This window comes from Diceros bicornis, chromosome 7, assembly GCF_020826845.1.
Source record: "Diceros bicornis minor isolate mBicDic1 chromosome 7, mDicBic1.mat.cur, whole genome shotgun sequence".
NCBI classification, from domain to species: Eukaryota; Metazoa; Chordata; class Mammalia; order Perissodactyla; family Rhinocerotidae; genus Diceros; species Diceros bicornis.
Window position 1 is genome coordinate 51,857,887 of NC_080746.1, and position 13,319 is coordinate 51,871,205.

A 13,319-nucleotide genomic window follows, 5' to 3' on the forward strand; every position below is an offset into this window, starting at 1 on the left:
GGAAGAGGTGATGCCTGGATTGAGTCTAGAAGGAAGTACAAGCAGGAACTAGCCGGGTGAAGAACACCTTTCCGGGCATGGGGTGTTGAAGAGGAAATCATGTTATAGACTGAGGGAACATCTAACTATGACAGGCAGCAGGATGTATGTGGGGAACTGCTCAAGGTAGACTGTAAGGTACATGTGGAGGGAGAAGACGAGCCTGTAGTTGGGGCTAGTGGTGAAGAGGTCTGTAAACTCTGCTAAGGAGTTTGAACTCTATCCTGGGGACATGGCAGAGCCATTAAAGGAATTGAAGTAGGGGAGTATCAGGGTTAGATCACTGTGTTTAAATGCATTACTCAGGTAATGGTGACTTCTTCACACAAGGCCACAACGGGTCTTGAGTCCTCACAAGGATCAGAGCATCGGGAATAGTAACCCTTACTGACTGTTCCATCAGAGCATTTGGGAAACACAGGAGCTTTAGCTACAAGATTTCAGTATAGGTGAGAAGAAGTTTGTTTCCCAACTGCCAGTGTTTAAAATTATTTTCTTTAGAGCATTTCTAAGCTATTTTTCATAATAATTATCTCATTCCCATCAATATTTTATCAGAATAGTATAGAGATTTCTTGGAAAAAAATTCAGGTCTAAAGATGTATGTTTTTCTCTGAGTCGTTATATATCTTATAAATCTACCTATAGGGCCAAACATATCCATTCATACCAATAGCAATTGCAAGGTATTTTCCTTATAAAATATTTTCAATGGAGCATCTCTAGTGCCCTTCACAGACATCTAATGGAAACACTGATAATTTATTTGGAAATATATCATGGCATTTGTCACCCTCCATGATCTCAAATAATATTCCCAGAACAAGGATTTAGCTGTATGATTAATATTTTTCTCATTTAAATTCTGTTTATTTTCAATATTGTTATTTTTTTACTATTTCCTCATTGGCTCATTGTAATAACTGACCATATTTGCTTAGCAAGAGAGTAAATGTTCATTTGCATATGTCTTGTTCCCTGCTAGAAGCTAGAAGGTGGCCTTGCCCTTTTGCAAGCTGCTTGGGTACTGTTGTCCAAATGAGTCTGTGTTAGGAAGTAAAGGGCAGTGTCCTGAAGATGCAAAACTTACGTCTTAATTTTTCCCTCTCAGATCCATTCCCAGCCAGATTTCTAGAACTATCATTGAAATAACTATAGGACAGGGGTGGGAGAAGAGACATTTGCTCTTATTTTAATTAATGATGGCATTTTTTTAACATAGGAAAATCTTCCAAAAATAGCCTCAAGCCAACATGTAATAAAGGTGTATCCTGGCTCTTGGGAGAATAGGGCAGTAACATCCCCCTAAGTGCCTCTAGAAATCTATTTTACTAAACCTTGAAAAAAAAAAAAACTGGAAATTTCTATATGCATCTTCACATCTTAGGATGTAATAAAGACAGACAGGTGTGACAATGCTTAGCTTTGCAAGTCAGAGCTATTATTCCATTCTTAATTCAGGTAATAAAATTGTCTTGCCTGGGATCTATCCATCTATCTATAAAATACATATTATATACATATTAGGCAGAAGGTAGAAATACTTTCTTCACCTACCTATTTAATTGCTAATTACCACTGTACATAAGTATGAATTTAGGAATTTGTGAAATTCAATTTTTCACACTGGTGATAAAAGCCTGGAGCAGCCTTATGCCAAAAGATATTGTACCTATAGAAGAACATTTTTGCACTGAGTATTTGACTGTTTTTTAATATCATTCAAGGTGTGTATGTTTGTTACTTTGAATTGCCCTTTTATTTCATTCTGTATCTGGGTATATTACATGCCCACCAGCAAATGACAAGAATGTAGCCAAATAGAAACAAGCTGTGGTCATTGTCAGTTTTTGACACCTCCACTTGGATTTCTGATAGTCATCTCAAACATAAGTTAATTTGACTGTCTTTCCCAACACTCTCCTCCAACCTATGCCTTTCTAGGCTTCCCCATCCCAGTAAATGGTACTACTACCTACTCAGTCGCTCAAGATAGAAATCCTCCTTCAGGTCATCCTTGACTCCTCCTCTCTCACCTAACAACCAACCATCATCAAGCTTTGTCAATTTTACCTTCAAAAGAATTTTGACACCATCCTCAGTTCTTCATCTCTGTGGTCACTGCTTTGTTTTTCATTTTTCAGTGCTTGCCGACTGCCCTTGAACTAAAATCCAAAGTCCTCCAAGGCTCTACATAAATCTCATCTGCCAGTCACCCTGCTCAACTCCTAACTCTGAATATGTCAGGATCTTTCCAGTATCAAGGTCCTTCACTAATTCTTTTCCTTCTTCTTGAAAAGTTTATCCCCTGAACTTGGCTTTCTCTCATTCTTAAAGTCTTAGCCTAGAATCCACTGTGAGGCCTTCCCTGTCCATATTCCCTCTACCGATGTAATCCCATATTTGTTCCTTATCTCACAATGCTTATGTTAATTTGTAATTATTTTTTCAACTTGTGAGTTTTCTGTTTTCTCTGATAAACTATCAGCACCACAGTGTAGGAATGACATCTGTCTTGCTCACCAGAGCGTGCCCTGCACTGCAATGTGTGCCTAGCAAATAGCAAAACAAGAAAATTTCAACTGAATACATGGCATATGCTAAGAACTGAAGATAAAAAAAAAAGTAGCACACAGTCCCTGCCTTCATGGAGCTTGCATTCTAATAGGGGAGATAGATAGAGAAAAACAGATAATCATAATATCTAGAGATAAGAGCTACACAGGAGCTAAGTACAAGGCACAGTGATGGGGGAAGGACTGTATGAACAGTGTAAAGCTATTGGTGCTGGAGACAGACAGATTTGGTTGAACCCTCAATTACCAAGAACATTTTTTACCATCAAGTAATTCTGATGACTTGGGAAGGCTACTTAACATCTCTGAATCTTACTTTATTCATCCATAAAAAGGAAGTAAGGATATTTACTACCTCAAAGAGATACTGTGAAGGTTAAATGAAATAAGCCATGTAAAATGTTAGCCCTCTGAATAAGAGTGCGTAATCATTTTCAGTAAGTAGATTCACTACCACCATTAAGAATGATGTCTGTTTAGTTAGTCAGTGTATGCTCAGAATTCAATATGCCCTCAATACACTGTTGAACTCAGATCTTTTGTTCTCAAACCAGTGCTCATATTTTGCATATAGAGATTGATATTTAAAAAACCTAACTCAGAATCCTCCTTCTCCAAAAAGCCATTTCTAACCATCTCAAGACAGTTCACCTCACCCTGCTCTGAGTTGTCTTTGTGCCCTGTGGTTAGGAGCATGTTCATATTTCAAGGGGCCCAAAGAACTATCACCGCTCCACTGTGCCCAAATGTAGAACCAAATGAGAGATCAACTGCAGTGGCAGCTTTATAAGCGAGCGAGACATTGAAGACATGGTTTAGTGTGTTAGCCTCACGAATCTCAGAATAGACATACAAAAGAGGTGCTGAAGAGCTGCAGGCCTCCCACGCTTCTCTCGTGGTAGGCAACAGACCAGAGAGCACGCTTTCTGCAGACAGTGATTCAGAAGCAAGAGGAGGAGGAGAGTGGCAGAGCCAGGGGTCACATGGTCACTCCACTATCCAGGGGCATGGGTAGGGTATACAAAAAATCCAAAGGTGTTACACTAATGGGCATCCCTCCACCTGCAATCATGAAGCCAGTGAAAGGGGTTCCCCTCCTCTACCCTACCACCATCAGAGCCACCCCAGGCTCCAGAGACAGCAGGCCTGGGTTTAAGCCCTCACTCTGCCACTTCTAAATAAGAACACTACCACCTCTCTTAGCCTCAGTATTCTCAAATGTAAAATGAGGATGCTAATGATAGCGTCTACCCCATAGTGTGAGGCTAAAGTGAACGAGGGTGGTAAAGCACTTACCACTGTATTTGGCACATAATAAATGTTCTTATTCCTTGACTGGGATTATTTTACTCTCTGTTTGAAATTGCCATTGAAAGAGAAAAGTAGATACGTAAATGAATAAATATATTCATTAATTAAAATGCTGGAAAAGAGCTGTCAGGGAAGATGACACTTGGGCAAGATTTTTTAAGAACAAGTGAAACTTCTCCACGTGGACCACAGGCCATGCAGGAAGAGAGGAGAGCAGGGGCGGCATTGTAACTTTCACGGCCCCTGGGCATTTTGGCTTTCACAGGTCTTCTCCTCTGGAAAAAAAAAAAAACATTAAATGTTGTATTTTATGTCTGCATTGGGAGGAAGACAAATATCGTCCAGGCTGGATTATGTGCACTTTTCTCTTCTAATTTTAAATTTTTCCTCTAATTAAAACATTTTTGTTAGCCCCTAAAAGTATCATGGTCACTAGACACCAGACCTATCACGCTTAATGGATAAGTTGGAGGTGGGAGAGTGAAGGTCACAGAACCAAGGAAAGACACTACCTAGAATGTTTGGAGAACTATGGGAAATGTGATAGATAGCTTTTTGAAAACAACCTATGTAAGAAACAGATGTTGCAGCAAAACTCAGGATTTATGTGTAAAAATATATAAAATTAACAAATTTTTAGTGAAACTATACTTACCCTTACTACTTGTAATACACTCTGGTGTTTTTTATCGTGTTTCTTTTTTACACTGGTTACAACCCACTGAATTTATTATTTTATCAAAGTGGTGACTTGCCATATGATAACCCGTGGTATAAGAGAAAGAAACAGGCAGAGGGTGGAGAAGGGTGCAGAGCAGGAGCACAGAGGTCCTGCACCGCGTGCCAGGTCTGTGGGCACTGTCCTGAAGGATGAGCTCTGGCAGCGTTTCACACAGAAGTGTGACGTGATGGGCTTTGTGTACTTGAAAGGTTGCTCTGAAGGACAGATTGAAAGAGGGGTGAGGCTGAGGGCAGAAAGCCCACGAGTAGGGACGCCGCTGGAATCACGTGACGGGAGATGGGGAGTTGCAGACTAAGGAGGTGGCACCGCGGAAGTGAGGAAGAGGCAAAAGAGAGAGAACAGTCAGGAGGTCAGGGCTCTGGGCTCAATGCCCTTTGTTTAAGTATAAGAAAAAACAAAAAACGAAAAGAAAAGCCTCTTGCTCTCCCCCTTCTCCCATGCGGTTTAATTAATTTGGTACAAATATATATAAATTGGCAACTTAGCCAAAAGACATAATTTTGATGGGTTAGGGAAGTGGATCTGGAATTAGCCAGGTTCTTACTCCCAGCTCCCCCATTTACCAGCAGGGAGACCTGAGACAGCTCCCTTACTCTTCGTGAGCCTCAGTTTCTCCACCTGCAACACAGGAGTGATAATAGTACTTTCCTCATACGGTTGTTGTCAGGACTAAATGGGGAGAAATATGTATAAAGTGCTTAGCACACAGCCTGCATAACGGTAAGCACGGAATAAATGGAGACAATTATAAAAATATAATTTGAAAACTAGGTCCATGTCCTATAACTTTGGGGGAAAAGGGGGCAAATCCAATGTTTTAGCTGAACAAAAAGCTCTGTGTGACTCTGAATTGGAAGGCCTCTCTCTGTCAGGAAGCCAAATTGTAGAGTTCATTCCAGCTATATGTGAGTGTGCATGTGTGTGCTTGTGTGCATGCGTGTGTACGAGACATATTTTATTACTTTGGAATCATATGGGTTATACAGTATAACTCACCATTATCTCTTCACCTGACCCTGTATGTAGTGCCTTTAAGTAGCCTTCCAGGTCATGCTTTTTAAAGCATGGATAAGTAGCATGGATAAGTAGCAAGTGCCAGCAACCATTAGACTCTTGACTTTGAATTGGAAGGCCTCTCTGTCAGGAAGCCAAATTGCATAGTTCATTCCAGCTATATGTGAGTGTGCATTATTTAATTCTAATTAAATCCTATGGATTTAATATTTTCAGGTTGTTTAAAAATCCTCCATCAAGTTTTCCAAAATTTCCCTTGGTCTCTTTCTTCCTTGTCATTTACTATTTTTGCAAAGCAAAAAACAGAAGCATATACACACATCCAAAGCCTTTGAAATGTGTACCATCTTCTGAGAGCTCTGAGTGGTGAGGTAATGAATTGCTTTGAGGTTAAGTTATCTGACTGTCTTGTTATGAGAGATCAAACCTGAAGGTGTGTGTTTGCTTCCAATTAACACCAACTGTTGGGATTCGAAAAGCATGTATTTCATTTATTAACCTTCAGGATGGCATTCAGAGGGGAGAATGTTTGAATTTACAACCTAAGAATTATAAATTTATCAAAAGCAATAACATTATTGTAATGCTCATGTTAAAGACCATTAGTATCCTTAGTGTCTATAGTAAATTATGAGACTGTGTCTGCCCTGAGGACATCTTCTCTAATAATAAGAATCTTCTGTCCCCTGTAGTGGAGAGAGATTTCCACATGCCTTTTCTCTTGTCGTCTTCATCGCAACCCCAGAAGGAAACAGGCCAGAGGTTATGATTCTCATTTGATAAATGGAAAAACTGAGTCTCAGAGAGATCTAGGGACTTGCGCAAAGTGACGCTTTTACAGAATGGTAAAGCCAGAGCTTGAAATCAAAATTTTTGCCTCCTATTCCTCTGCTCTTTCCACCTCTCCAGGTTCCTTTCACCAGTATTGAGATGCACGAGATAAAGAGGGCCATTGTCGAGTGTGAAGTAGGCCATTGAGATAAAGAGGGCCATTGTCGAGTGTGAAGTAGGCCATTGTCAAGTTTTATTTCCTGGCCCCCTGCCTCTTAAGGTATTTGCTCTTCCGCCCCAGGAAACATCCTCTAATGTTCCAGGGACACACGCGTCTGACCCTTCTCTGTCCTCCAGCTCCCCCGTTGCAGAGACTGATGGGAAGAAAGAGGTACAGTCCGGGAAAGGAGGGTAGGCAGCGCTGTAGCATATTGTAGGAGATCAGAGATTTCAACATCAGACACACAAAAGTTCAAAGCCCAATTCTGTAAAAGTCTACATGCGTGGCCTTGGACTACTTAAACCCTGTTCCTCAATTTTGTCAACTGTGAAACAGTGACCACAATCCCTATTTGTGAGGAGGTATCATCCAGAGGGCTTTCAAGAGCAGGTGACAGAATATGTGACTAAACATGGCTTCAGCAATAAGAACCTTTAATTAACTCAAACCCAAAAGTATGCTTTTCCAGGTTGATTAATGAAGCCACTCAGGGATATCAGGGTTCTGGGTCAGCTTCTCTATTTTCTTTTGCTTTGCTTTGATTTCTTTTCACGATGAAATGGCTGCCATGGCTCCGAACATCAGATCCTCACGTAACAACACCCAAAACAGGAAAGAAAGGGTTGGCTGCATCTTTCACTCTCATTTAACAGGGTAGAGCAGAGGGGTCTTTTCCAGAAGCCTCTGGAAAACACCTTAATTTCTTTGGCCAAACTAGATCACATGCCCATCTCTACACCAGTCACTGGCAAAGGAGAATGGGGTTGTCATGATCAGTTTGGACTCCTCATAGGTTATCCACTAGGGCTAGGATTGGAGTCCTCCTTCCTTAAGCACATCTCAACTTACAGATGAAAAAAAATGTGGGTTCCATGAGCAAGGCAGGAAGGTGAGACAATGACTACTGAGGAGGCACCCCCGTGGTCTGCCACAGAAGGATTTTGTGTGTCCGATTAGAAAAGTTGAAGGTTGTGAGCCTAGCATAACACCTGGCACACACAATGTCTCAATGAATGCCTCACATTGTTACCAACTTTGCAAGTTAGACCAGCATCCACCAATGTTGTGACCTTGGGCATGTCATTTAACCACTCAAAGCTGATTTCCTCATCTTCAAATTGAGGATAAGGATTGTTACTCCACAGGGTTGTTGAGAAGGTCAAAAACGAAGTAATACCTGGGAAAGAGTTTTGTAAGTTATTGAATGCTATGCAAATGAATGATATTTAACATTTAGAGTCAAAGCTACAAAGTCACTTAAAGCAGGGTCAGACTACAACATCACAAGAGATATTCGTGAAAAGCTGATAACTGAGTGTAAGATGTTCGTGTTTGGCAATGTGATGCTGGTATATAGAACACCCGTCATCTCATTATTCTGAACATTTAAAAATAAATTGCAGCTTTTGTTCTGGGCAACCTTGTACCTAAATATAGTGTAACGCAAATGAATAAATTCCTATGCATTAAAACTGACACACAAAAAAGACTTACTTCTTTGCTGCCTTCTTTATCCAAACTCCCCCTCATGACTCAGCACCTGAAATTGCTAATGATGTCAATTGGCTCCCTACTCCCCAAGTCAATGTGCTCCAAGTCCACATAAAAAGGCCAAAATTTCTGACATTCAGTTGCACGAGTACCTACTGTGTCCCAGATGCCTTAAATGCGTGTATTTCCTGTAATGTTCTCAACAATTCTACAAGATGCCTATTTTTATTCCCATTTATTAGGTAGAAAACCAAGGCTCACTGAGATTAGATAACCTACTGAAGTCTCATAACTAGGAAATGAGGGAGCGCCGATTTTGACTCAGCGCTTAACAATTTAGATGCCCCTGTCATCTTTTACTCTTCCTTTCTATTGCAGTTGACAACCAATGGCCATCAAAGCCTATTGTTTGTACCTCCTCATCTCTCTCTTCTAACTCCTTTCCCCCTCTGCCTTCTGCTGTTGCTCCATTTAAAATACTCATTTTGTTTTTTCTCACTCCTATTAGGTCTCTCTGCTTCAAGTCTCACTTTTCCTAACTTGGTCCTTTGCATTATAGCCACAGTACTCTTTCTATAACAAAGGTTTTATCATTAGATGTCCTTGTGAAAACCCTTCAGTGGCTGCTGATTGACTTCAGTTCAAAATCCAAACACCTTACTGAGTCTGTGTCGGTTCAGCTTCCTCAGGAAGCAGATATCAAGACAGAGGTATAAGAGATTTGTGGAAAGAAATGTCTGTGAGGGATAGGGGAGGAGAAAGTAGTGTGCTTGGCGAGAGCGTCAAATTGTGGTGCAGATCTGACACCTGTGACGGGGAAAGGGAAGGAAGAAGGATTGAGTAGGAAGTGCTGAAGGCTGCAGTGCGGCTCTGAGAAAGTCATGGCCAGGCCAACTGGGGAGCCCCGGTGCAAAGACTGCCCTTTAGAGGAGTCCTGTGTTGGACAGGAATGGCCAGCTCTAGTACCCACACCATGCTCAGACATTGGCTGGAAGCATCCCCGAGAGAGTGAGGCTTCAGTGTGACAGCTGGAAGCTGTCAGTGAGGTAATATTTCTTGCATCAGGTTGTTTCTAATTGAGAGAACTGGACGGCACACTCTCGGGGCTGCCACAAATTCAAACGAGGGTCTCCATCATCTGGTCCTTGCGAATATCCCCAAACTCATCTCTTATAGCTCCATGATGTAGAATCTGGGTCCAGCTATTAAGCTAGAATGGGTCATACTCTCTTGCTTTGACATCTCTGTGCATACACTACAACTCTCTGCTTGGACTACCTTCCGCCTTTCACCTAGTTACCCAGCTAACTCCTCCCTCTATATGTCTAATTCTGTTTATATGTCTATTTCCCACCACTAGACTGTGAGTTTCTAGAGGGCAGAGATTTCTTTATTCATATATTCATTCCCTGTTGAAAAGCACAAGTCCTTAAACTTGGTTGGGAGTTCAATAAATGATGGATGGACGGACGGATGGATGGATGGATGGATGGATGGATGGAAAGATATCTTCCCGAATAGCATAAACTCCCTATGTCAGAGATGTTTGGAAGTAGCACAGTCCAGCCTTTGGCAGGAAAGTCCCTAATCTATCTCAGACGAGTGAGAATTTCTGAAACATTTTAAGATTAACAGAGATAAAGATTTCTCTGGTACTGCCAGTGAGCATGTTTCTTAACGTCTAACTTCAATCTCCCCTAATGTCATTGTTAAGCCTAAGAACCAAATTAAGAATAATGCCAGCAATTCTCCGACAGCAACTTATCGCACTCATTCTAAAGCAAGAAATATATCCATTATCCTTGAAATACAAGTAAATAGTTGACCAGTATAATTGTATCTGTCTATACAAGTGACAAAATTAAAACTAATGTTGCACCATAGCATGACAATTAGTTTAGTGTGAGTAATCTGGGTTACTTTTATATTTCTGTTGTCGGGGCCAATCATCCTTTGTTTCCACAAGTATTTTCTGCCTTCTTTGAAGTTGTCAGTGCCATCAGTACCTAATAATGTGCTAGAAGTCTTATAAGTAGGCTTGGTTTTTATAACTTCAGCCATGTTCCTATACTGACACCAGCAGCCCAGATAAAAGCTAACAAAAGATAACCTTCCTCAAGAAACATATAAGCAGAATCATAACAACTAATTTTCTTCATTGTTCTCTGTAGATATTAGAGGCAATTTCTGTGGGCTGTTTCTTCTTTAGCTAGAATCTAACCACAGACAGTGGGCCTAGATGAGTGGGATCCAGAGGAGCACAGATGAATGGAGAGGGTCCAGTGCTGTGACTGCCTCTGGTTGTAGACACATGGGAGGCATGTGTCTTGGGAACTTGTACTTGGGAGCTTCCAGAATTCATGGGGGACAACTGGGGAGGAGGTCATAACACTAATGAGATTTTGTAAAACCTCAATTTGAGACCAAACAAAAGAAATAAAAAATAACAACAACAAAATCAGCATAAAGAAGCACATCCTTATTTTGGTCCTAGATAGATGAGATCTGAATTAGGCTTAAAAAACATCTATCTTTTCTAAATGCTACAAAACATGAGTGCATATGCCCCCTCGGCTCCTCTTTTTGCACATCTTCACCCAAGTGATACCACTGCCAGCGGCCAGATGAACAGGACAGCCCACAGCTACACAACTGGGCAAGATGATATCATCGGGAGGGCCTCTTAAGGAATTACGTATGAAATTTTGGAATAAATACAAATTGGTATTATGGCATTAGTGGGAAATCAGAAGCACTAGATCTAGGTGAAAGTGCATCTTTCCAAAGGGTTTGCTTTGTGATCAAATGAAGAGTGCACCCTTCCTTCTTTACAAGGAGTTCTTCAGACACTTTTCTAGGTGCTAAGCTATTTTTATTTTTACTAGTTTTCATGACAATTTCTTTGTCTATCTCTTTCTTCCTGCCCTTCCTTCTCCTCTCTCTCTTCTTTCTTTCCTTTTTTGCTTTCCCTTCCTCCTTGTCTCATTCCTTTTTCCTTCCCTTCTTCTATTCCCCTTCAAAATTCCAAGGCCCTATTATTTTGAAAGTTTCAGAAAAGCAGTTATTTTGGTAGAAAATACTTACCAGAATGAATTTCTAGAGATGGCTAAACATAGCTATAGACTCCAAGAAGGGAGCCCCTTAGCATCCAGAAGAGCCCCGAGCCAGTTCAAATATTGCTGAGAAGTTATTGTGTGTCTATCCCTGGGCTACGTGCTGCAGCATGGAGATGAGTAAGAGCCAGTCCCTGCTCAGATACACGGAAGTGTAGTGGGACAAGGATGATGTTAGGAGCATACACTCCGATATTGTTTATATAGTGGAAGGACATGAGAGAAGAGTTCCAAGAATTCCTTCTTGGGAGTAATACTTGAGGTGAACCTTCATCAAAGATAAATGGTTGGCAGGCAAAGAGAAGAGAAAGAGAGTCTTAACCCAGTGGAAGACTGGGAGCAAAGGCACAGAAAGAGATAAGTAGTCCAAGATAAGTAGCTTGGTAACTAAGTAATTGGTAAACTGAGGCTAGAAAGGGAGGCAGGGTTCAGCTCACAAAGAATGTTGTGGTTCTACTTAACGGCTTGAATTATCCAGTAGCCCATGAAGAATCACTGTAGCCTTTTAACTGGACAACTGGTCCAGTTGTCATTGTGAAAAGATCACTCTGGCAACTGTAGGATGGATGGGTGGAGGGAGAAAAGCATAGAGTCTCAAGGCAGGGATATCACTGAAGGATCTATTGCAACAGCCCAAGGTGAGATGATGAGCCTGAAGTAGGCAGCGGATAAAGGATGGGGATAACTTGAAAACTGTGCAGGACTCGATGAGAAATGGATGTGGGGCTGAGAATGGAGAGAATTCTGGTTTGGGGATTGTTCACTGTGATAGGAAATATGGGAGCAGGAGAAAGTCTGAAGTGAGGGGAGAGAGAGGAAGAAGTGAAATTTAATTTTGGCCAAGTGAAGAAGTCTAAAAGGCAGTTGTTGTTGATTGGCAGCTGAAAAAAGAAGACTAATCAGGAAAAGTCATCAGTCTATACAGGGCCTCAAAGTCCCGAGGATAGAGGAGTCACTGTGTGTGGAAATCATTGCCTTCTCTCGTCTCAGGTTCAGCACAACCAATTCCCTCTTTTTCACTTACGATAATCACTAACATATGTAGAGTCCTTAACAGCCCACAAAGCACTTTCACAACCCTTATTTTATTTGAATCTTGTCCCTTACACCACTCTCCCTTGTACATATTATCCCATTTTGCACACCAGGGAAAAGAGGTTGAGTGGTCAAGGGGTTTTCTCTGTGTCACACAGCTAATAAGTGGAGAAACTAGGGCAACAAGTCTTGATCTCTTGCTCTAAATTCTTGACAAGTTTAGGTTTCATTTTGTGTTGGTTTCCCTCGTAACACCATAAGTTAGAAGGAATATCTTGTGTACCATTGAGTTATGCCTTTTACAGCATCTAGCATACAACAAACACTCAATAAATACTCACACCATAAAGTGATACATTTCTTGTCATCATTTTTAAACTATATTCCTGTAGCTAGTTTCCCCAGGTTTATTTTGAATCAGTTTCACAGCTCAAAGAGATAGTAGTCTGAACCAAACTTGTTGCTTCTTCCTCTGTGTGTAGATGACATTGTTCATTCTTTTATTATAGAACTTGACATACTGAATTGTGATCATTTGGCTGTGTGTCTGTTTCCTGCTTTAGACTGTGAGCATTTGGAGGGCAAGAGCACTATTAATTAATAATTAAACTTAGTTAAGTGATTGTCGATGGCCACGGCCCTCCCTGACCCATCCCTGGCCATAGCCACTCTGATACTCTCTTCTGAAACTTATACAAGCCTCCATTGCAGTGATTAGATTACTAAAGTGTAATTGTCTGGTTGCACCTTACTTATAAGACTGTGAGCTCCTTGAGGCAGAGTTCATGTCATTTTACATCAATGTCCCCAGTGCTGAGATGCAAACAAACAATTACACACCAGCAAGTTAATTACTGCCATGGAGACCTATGCATGGGATGAAATCAATACTTATTCATTGAATAAACGAATGAGCAAATACAAGATAAATTCAGCTCTAAAGTGTCAGAATGAGGACCTTAGCAACTATTTAGTTCCTCCTCTTCATTTTCAGATAATAAAATAAG